The sequence below is a fragment of the Thamnophis sirtalis genome, unplaced genomic scaffold (assembly GCF_051295495.1).
Source record: "Thamnophis sirtalis isolate CommonGarterSnake01/CBP01778 unplaced genomic scaffold, rThaSir2_p1.2 scaffold_5, whole genome shotgun sequence".
In the NCBI taxonomy this organism is placed as follows: Eukaryota; Metazoa; Chordata; class Lepidosauria; order Squamata; family Natricidae; genus Thamnophis; species Thamnophis sirtalis.
The window spans coordinates 116350893-116358028 of record NW_028261385.1 but is presented as its reverse complement, the minus strand read 5'-3'; positions in this window follow the sequence as shown (position 1 = coordinate 116358028).

The following is a 7136-nucleotide window of genomic DNA, read 5'->3' as shown; positions in this document are numbered from 1 at the left end:
TGTATCTATTTGCATTTTGTATCTATTTTATAAAGTTGATACTGTTTACATAATAATGTCCTCTTCCTCCTCCATGACTAAGGTCCTCGTTAAGATCATCTATTCCAGGTAGAATCTGCCCACCAATGTGTTAGCCAAGATGGAATGCAGTGAATTCTTACTCACTAAGTAATTAGGGAGTGGGGTTCTGTTGGATATGATGAAAGAAATGTCCTTCTGGGTTCAGCTCCAAGTGGGGAAAAAGACACTGGAGACATGGAGGCTGCTTGGAAAGATGGTTTATTGTTGGACAGGACATCATGGCTTGAGCCCTGAACAGAAAAGGTTTTAAGGTTTAAGGTTTTAAGGTTTTATTGGGATTTATATGCCGCCCTTTTCCCTGGGGGGACTCAGGGCGGCTTACAACCACAGGGGAGGGGGGTGCAAGGTCAAAAACAAAACAATATGTGCACAAAGAAAAAATAATAAAACACAACTTTCATTCAGCGATCAAACACTCGGGCGGGTAATTGGAAACCTATCCCCAGGCCTGCTGGGAGAGCCAGATCTTGAGGGCTGCGCGGAAGGTCTGGATAGTGGTGAGGGTACGGATCTCCATGGGGAGCTCGTTCCACAGGGTCGGGGCGGCAACAGAAAAGGCTCTCCTCCGTGTGGTCGCCAGTCGACATTGACTGGCAGATGGAATTCGGAGGAGGCCCAGTCTGTGCGACCTAATTGGTCGATTTAGGGAGGTAATCGGCAGAAGGCGGTCTCTCAAGTACCCAGACCCGCTACCATGGAGTGCTTTAAAGATGGTCATCAGTATCCTGAAGCGCACCCGGAGACCAACAGGCAGCCAATGCAGCTCGCGGAGGACAGGTGTAACGTGGGCGAACCGCGGTGCGCCCACTATCACTCGCGCGGCTGCATTTTGGACTAGCTGCAGTCGCCGGATGCACTTCAGGGGCAACCCCATGTAGAGCCCATTGCAGTATTCCAGTCTAGAGATCACAAGGGCTCGAGTGACTGTTGTGAGAGCCCCCCGGTCTAGGTAGGGCCGCAACTGGCGGACCAGGCGAACCTGGGCAAATGCCCCCCTGGTCACAGCTGACAGCTGGTGATCGAAAGTCAGCTGTGGGTCCAGGAGGACTCCTAAGTTGCGGACCCTATCTGAGGGGTATAAAATTTGACCCCCCAGCCTAAGCGTTGGTATATTAGCCAAATTATTGGGGGGGAAACACAACAGCCACTCGGTCTTATCCGGGTTGAGTACCAGTTTGTTAGCACTCATCCAGTTCCTAACGGCCTCCAAACCCTGGTTCATCACGTCCACCGCTTCATTGAGTTGGCACGGGGCGGACAGATACAATTGCGTATCGTCCGCATATTGATGGTATTTTATCCCGTGCCTCCGAATGATCTCGCCCAGCGGTTTCATGTATATGTTAAATAGTAGGGGGGATAGGACCGAACCCTGAGGTACCCCACATGTTAGGGGCCTCAGGGACGATCTCTGCCCCCCGACCAACACCGACTGCGACCTGTCCGAGAGGTAGGAGGAGAACCACCGCAGAACAGTGCCTCCCACTCCCACCTCCCGCAGTCGTCGCAGAAGGATACCATGGTCGATGGTATCGAAAGCCGCTGAGAGGTCAAGGAGAACCAGGATGGACGCATAGCCTCCATCTCTGGCCCTCCAGAGATCATCGGTCGGAAAAGGTGATCACATGCTTCAATGTTGGTGGAGAAGAAGAGAAGGGCTGTAGGAGGGGCTTGCTAGGCTTTTTATAACATGTTTAGTCCCACTTCTCTGTTTCCTGTTCCTGTGTAAGAAATGTATTCTGATTGGTAGTCAGACTCCCATGGTGCCATGCAGGGGGCTACTCTCTAGGCTGTGTTTTTTATCCACGTATGGATGAGTTCTCAGATGCCATGTGGTCAGTTGAGTAAAGGCCAATATTATCCTGCTTTCCTGTAGCTGCTGGTGAAGTCTTTATTATGTAAAGTGGACTAGCCTGGCTGTCTTAATGGCCCATTAACAGTGGGGATGGGCAGGAAGCTACAGGCAACTATTCTGTCTTTTAAAACATGTTTCTTTTCACATCCAGAGGAATATTCTGCCTTTTCAATATTTCCTAGGATATTTCATTTTTCTGGGAGAGAGCTGGATGATAACTTCCCACAGATGGTCACAACTTCTCACTGGGAAATTACTTCCCAAGTTAGAATAGTGCTCATTCGGTGAATATTTTGTAAAGCAATAAATGTTGTTTTCCAGAGGACCTTTGGTGGGGAGAACTCTACTTAGATGTACAGCATTACAGTGATGTTTATGTATTTATTGTTCTGGGAAGGGAAATTGTAAGTTATTTAGCATCTCTGGTATATTTAGAATAGTAAAAAGGGTATAATAAATAAATGTGTGTAGCTGTGAATTTCTTCATATGCTTGCATTTTGGGCTACTTCAAAAAAACTTGTCTTTTGCCTGGAAAGAATTGAGAACTGAAAGATTTGTGTCTTATACTCAAAACTCTCTAAATCTGAATTACTTTGGTTTGGGGGCATTTTATTACATTCTGATTTGGTTTTGAATTAATAAAAATAATAGTGTTTGTGTGCATATCATGAAAAGTTTCTATTTTAAAATAACCTTCCACTGTTTCATTAAAGCAGACGTAAAGTGAGATTTGGACATTAAGTGTGAAACCTACTGGGTCAGGCTGGACAGCCTCTTAGAGCCCCTTTACTTCTATATTAAAAGCCACATAGACAGAGATGGAACTTGCAATAGAAACAGGAAGCCTGTGCCTAACCACAAGATGTCCCTATGTCAAAAAGCCTATGTCGAAAGCCTGTGTTAAAAGTCCAAGGTTCAATTAAAGTTTGTTAATGACATGTACTCCATAAACAAAAGGAGAAGTAAGACCCCATCCCCTTATAAGGTTTTCTCCTCAAGGTAACCACTAAGAAATGTGTTAAGTATTTCCGTGTTGCAATGCTTTTGAGAATGTATAAGAATGCGTGCTTCGATAATTAAGGTTGTTCAGAACTTTCAGTGCTAAGCCATGGGCTAGCTTTCTGAACCTGGCTGCCAAATAAACTTTTCCTGTATCCTGAGAAGTCTAAAGCCTGTCATTTTCTGCAACATCATAACGCATCTGGCCCGTTCTGTTTTGGCTTCTGCATTATTTTGCATTTTTGTTCTTTTTTATCTTTTATACTTTTATTTAAATATATAGTAACCTCATCATTATTAGTACTGTACCACTGAAAAACAACAACAAAAAAGGAAGAGGATCTGTACAGTACACACAGAATAGAATGAGAACATTGTTCTCATTGACAAATTAGAGATGTTTCTCAGGAAACATTAAAGAAGTGACAAAGTAATTCTGCAATTCAAAATGCAGCATTGGTTTCCTGTTCCATCTGCAAATAATATTTTCCTTTCTTTCATGCAAACACTTCTCACCCATCTCAAAAGTGTTGCAATGGTAATAATTACTTGTCTTTATTGTGAATTTGCTCTTTATTTTATTTTATTCTATCAAAATTTTTCAGACCCACAGTAACTTAAAAAGTAAAACCACATAGAATGATAATTATAACCTCCAATGTAATTAATCTTAAGATAAACATGGTAAGAGCATATCTCAAACAGATATATCTGGAGAATTGCTGCATAACCAAAGTTTTCTTTAAAAGAGTCTCATTTATCATTTATCTGATCATTTGAACCATCCCACCTTTTCTTAAACTTAAAATGAAATCTGAATATATTCATAGGGTTCACTAACTTCAAAGTGTTTGAGATTACAGCTGACTATATCATCATTTAGACTTATCTCAATAAAATATTGATAAAACAATCAAATTGTTGCTTTTTTAATGTTTTCCTCATAGACTATTTTTATTTATCCTAAATCAAGTCTTATAGGAATGAAAACCTACTTCAAATTCCCATTATATTTTAAAATCTTCTTTGCCTTCTAATACACTCAAACACTGAATTGCATACAAATTTCTTTGTATTTAACTTTTGCTGTCTATTTCTTCATACTGCATTTTATAATGCATGCACACAAAGGTCAATCTCAAAATCAGTATATCCAATTTACATACAATTTCCACATGATAATTAAGCAAATGCTATGCATCCTGACATCATAATTCAAATACTATCAGTGTTCCAACTAACTCCTCATAGCAATTCAGAACTTTGAGACAAAGGCAATCAAAGTAAGATTTTATTAGAGAAGTCATATTGGCACATCTGGGGAAAACCTGAATCTGAAATCCCGTGTTTTCCCCCATCCACACTAAAACTCACACCCTGTCCTGTTCAGTGACATTCACATCACATGGCCCAATCAATCACCTGCCACCAAACTCCAGTCACTCCCCTCCAGATGCCAGCAGCACGACCTTGATCTCATGTGAAAGAATGTTGTTATGATTTACTCCCTTCACTACTCTCCCGTTCCCACTGTGGTAAGATGGATCCAAGGCTGACAAATAACAGACTTCCCATGAAAAAAGGCATGTATTGCTAAGTTAAGGTGTGTAGGAAACAGACCAGAGTAGTAATGGGAAACTTAAACTGCCCTGACATCAATTGGGAGAAAAACGTGCCACCAAGTGAAAGGTTCTTGACATGCCTAGCTGACAACTTTATTATCCAAAAGGTGGAGGAGGGAACTTGAGAATCACCTACAGTGGACTTGATTCTTATTAGTAGGGAAGAAATGGTTGAGGGAGTGAAAGGAAGTGGAAACTATAGGAATTTTGTGAGGGTAGGTGTCCTAGTATATCACCATTTAAATATGAGATAGCAGTGTGCTGAAACTGCCAAAAAAGCCAATGTAGTTCTAGGTTGCATCAACAGAGCATTAAGATCATGAGAAGTGATAAAATCACTCTATACTACAATGGTGAGTCCACACTTGGAATACTACCAGTATGTCTAATTCTAGTCACCACAATACAAAAGTGATGCTGAGGCCTTAGAAAGAGTGCAAAAAGCAACAAAGATGAATAGGGGTCTTATAGCTAAACCATATGAAGAACCGCTAAGGGTATGCTAAAGTATGCTTAGCCTACTGAGGATAAGAGAGTCCTAATAGCTCTTTTCCAATTCTTGTGGGACTATCACAAGGAAGAGGGGTTCTATTTATCCTCCAAAGCATCTGAGAGCAGCACCAGAAGCAGTAGCTGGAAGCTTGTTAAAGAGAGATCCAACCTGGAACTAAGGAGAACATTCCTGACTATGAGAACAATGAAACAGCTTGCCTTCCAAAGTTTGGGTACTCCATCACTGAGGTGTTCAAGAGAAGATTGGACAACCATTTGGAATAAGGACTTCTGCCTTGGGCAGGGGGTTGGACTAGGAGACCTCCAAGGTCACTCTCAACCCTATTAATCTATGACTTCCATCACAATTTCTAAGCCCAGAGATTAAAAGAGCATGACTTTTCTTGTGTCAGTGGGGCGGGCCACATTGTAGAGACCGCCCAAGTCCCACATTTGGCTGCACAGAGGGGATGTCCAGGTTCAGGGCTGCTGCTGAGCTTTCACTACCGTTGCCGCCGCCCAGCTGAGAGCCGGAACCAGGAGCAGCCATTGTCCGAGGCTAAACATTTTGCCACACTAAGGAGCAGCATTGGTGCCTGCACACAGAGACAAGCCAGCATTGATCGTGGAACAGTTGGGACCATTGTGGGTGTGCATGGTTGGTGGGGTAGAGCTGTGGGAAAGTTTAAACAGTGGTGGGGAGCCCTGGGTAGCAGCCAGTGATGTGCGGTGAGATTTATGGCTGGTGAGGCACTGACACAATTTTTTTTAGACTTGTGGACTTCAATTCCCAGAATTCGTGCCTCACCTACGTCAGGAATTTTTAGGTTTTTAACCCTTGCTTACCTCTGCTTGAGTGATCATAAAACGCCTAAAGTCAGACTAGATGAGGCATGTCGTTCTCCTGCCTTCTCCTGTAGAGGGCGTTTTTAAAGAGGCTTTTTTAAACAGTTAAGCACTAAGCAGAGTCATCCACGGTGACTCTGGCAGCAACTAGCTCAGCCTGACCTCAGCTCTTGCCTTTTTCCTTTTACATTTTCTTTTCTTTTCATGATGACAGTGGTGAGGCTCTGCCTCCACTGCCTTCCCTGACTGCACGTCACTGGTAGCAGCCCTGATTTTATTTCACTCTCTCTTTGCACTGGGTGATTTTCAGATTGTGCCGGAACTTGGAGGATAAAGCACTACAAACTAAGAACTGTGTTGTTTAGTGTTTCTTTTGTACCTCGTCGAACCAGAACCCAGCAGGCAGAGTCAACCCTTCACAGGTGTCCAATGAAATTTCAGTTTTAGTCATTCTTCCCACAGTGGGAGAAAGAAAGTTCCAACTTTATTTTCAAATTTACAGAGTATAAATTTGGGGTGTGGGATTTAAGTTTAAGTTACATATGGCAAAGCAAGAATGCAAGAATGACTTATTTCCTTCTAAACAGACTTGTCCTGAGAACAAAAAACTTTATAAACATGTACATATATTATTTCTTTATCTAATCAATTATTTGATTTTATAGTTGGGGAAATTATGGTGGATTTTATCCAATTACAAAAGAGAAATTGTATTTGCCAGTGATAAGTTTTTTCTCTCACCTCTATTAGTAGAATCTAAACATACAACAAATATAACCATTCTCATTTCATGAGAACTTATTCTTACTTAACCCTGCAAATGTTGCATCAGAGTCAGGATGTGACCCATCCTCACTGGACTATCTATATTGCACCACAACCTTTATTTAGTGTTTTGCTTATTTTGTCAGCAATTGGTTGCTTTGACATTTGTGCTGAATCTTAGCTGTTGTTTTTAGAAGGGTGTTATGGAACATATTAACTAAAATAGGAAAAGAAAAGGGGGTGGAACTAAATCTTTCCTATTTTTTCCATTATCTTTTAAGCAGTGAGAATGCTTAAGAGTCTTAAGCAAGAATTAAGAGGAAGGTTGTAAAACACAGCTGCTACAATTCTTTCTAGCTTCTTTACCAAAAGTGTGTGGTATACTGAACGTGGTATACGTTTCCCAAAAATAAGACTGGGTCTTATATTAATTTTTGCTCCAAAAGACTTGGAGCAAGGACTTATTTTCCAGTTA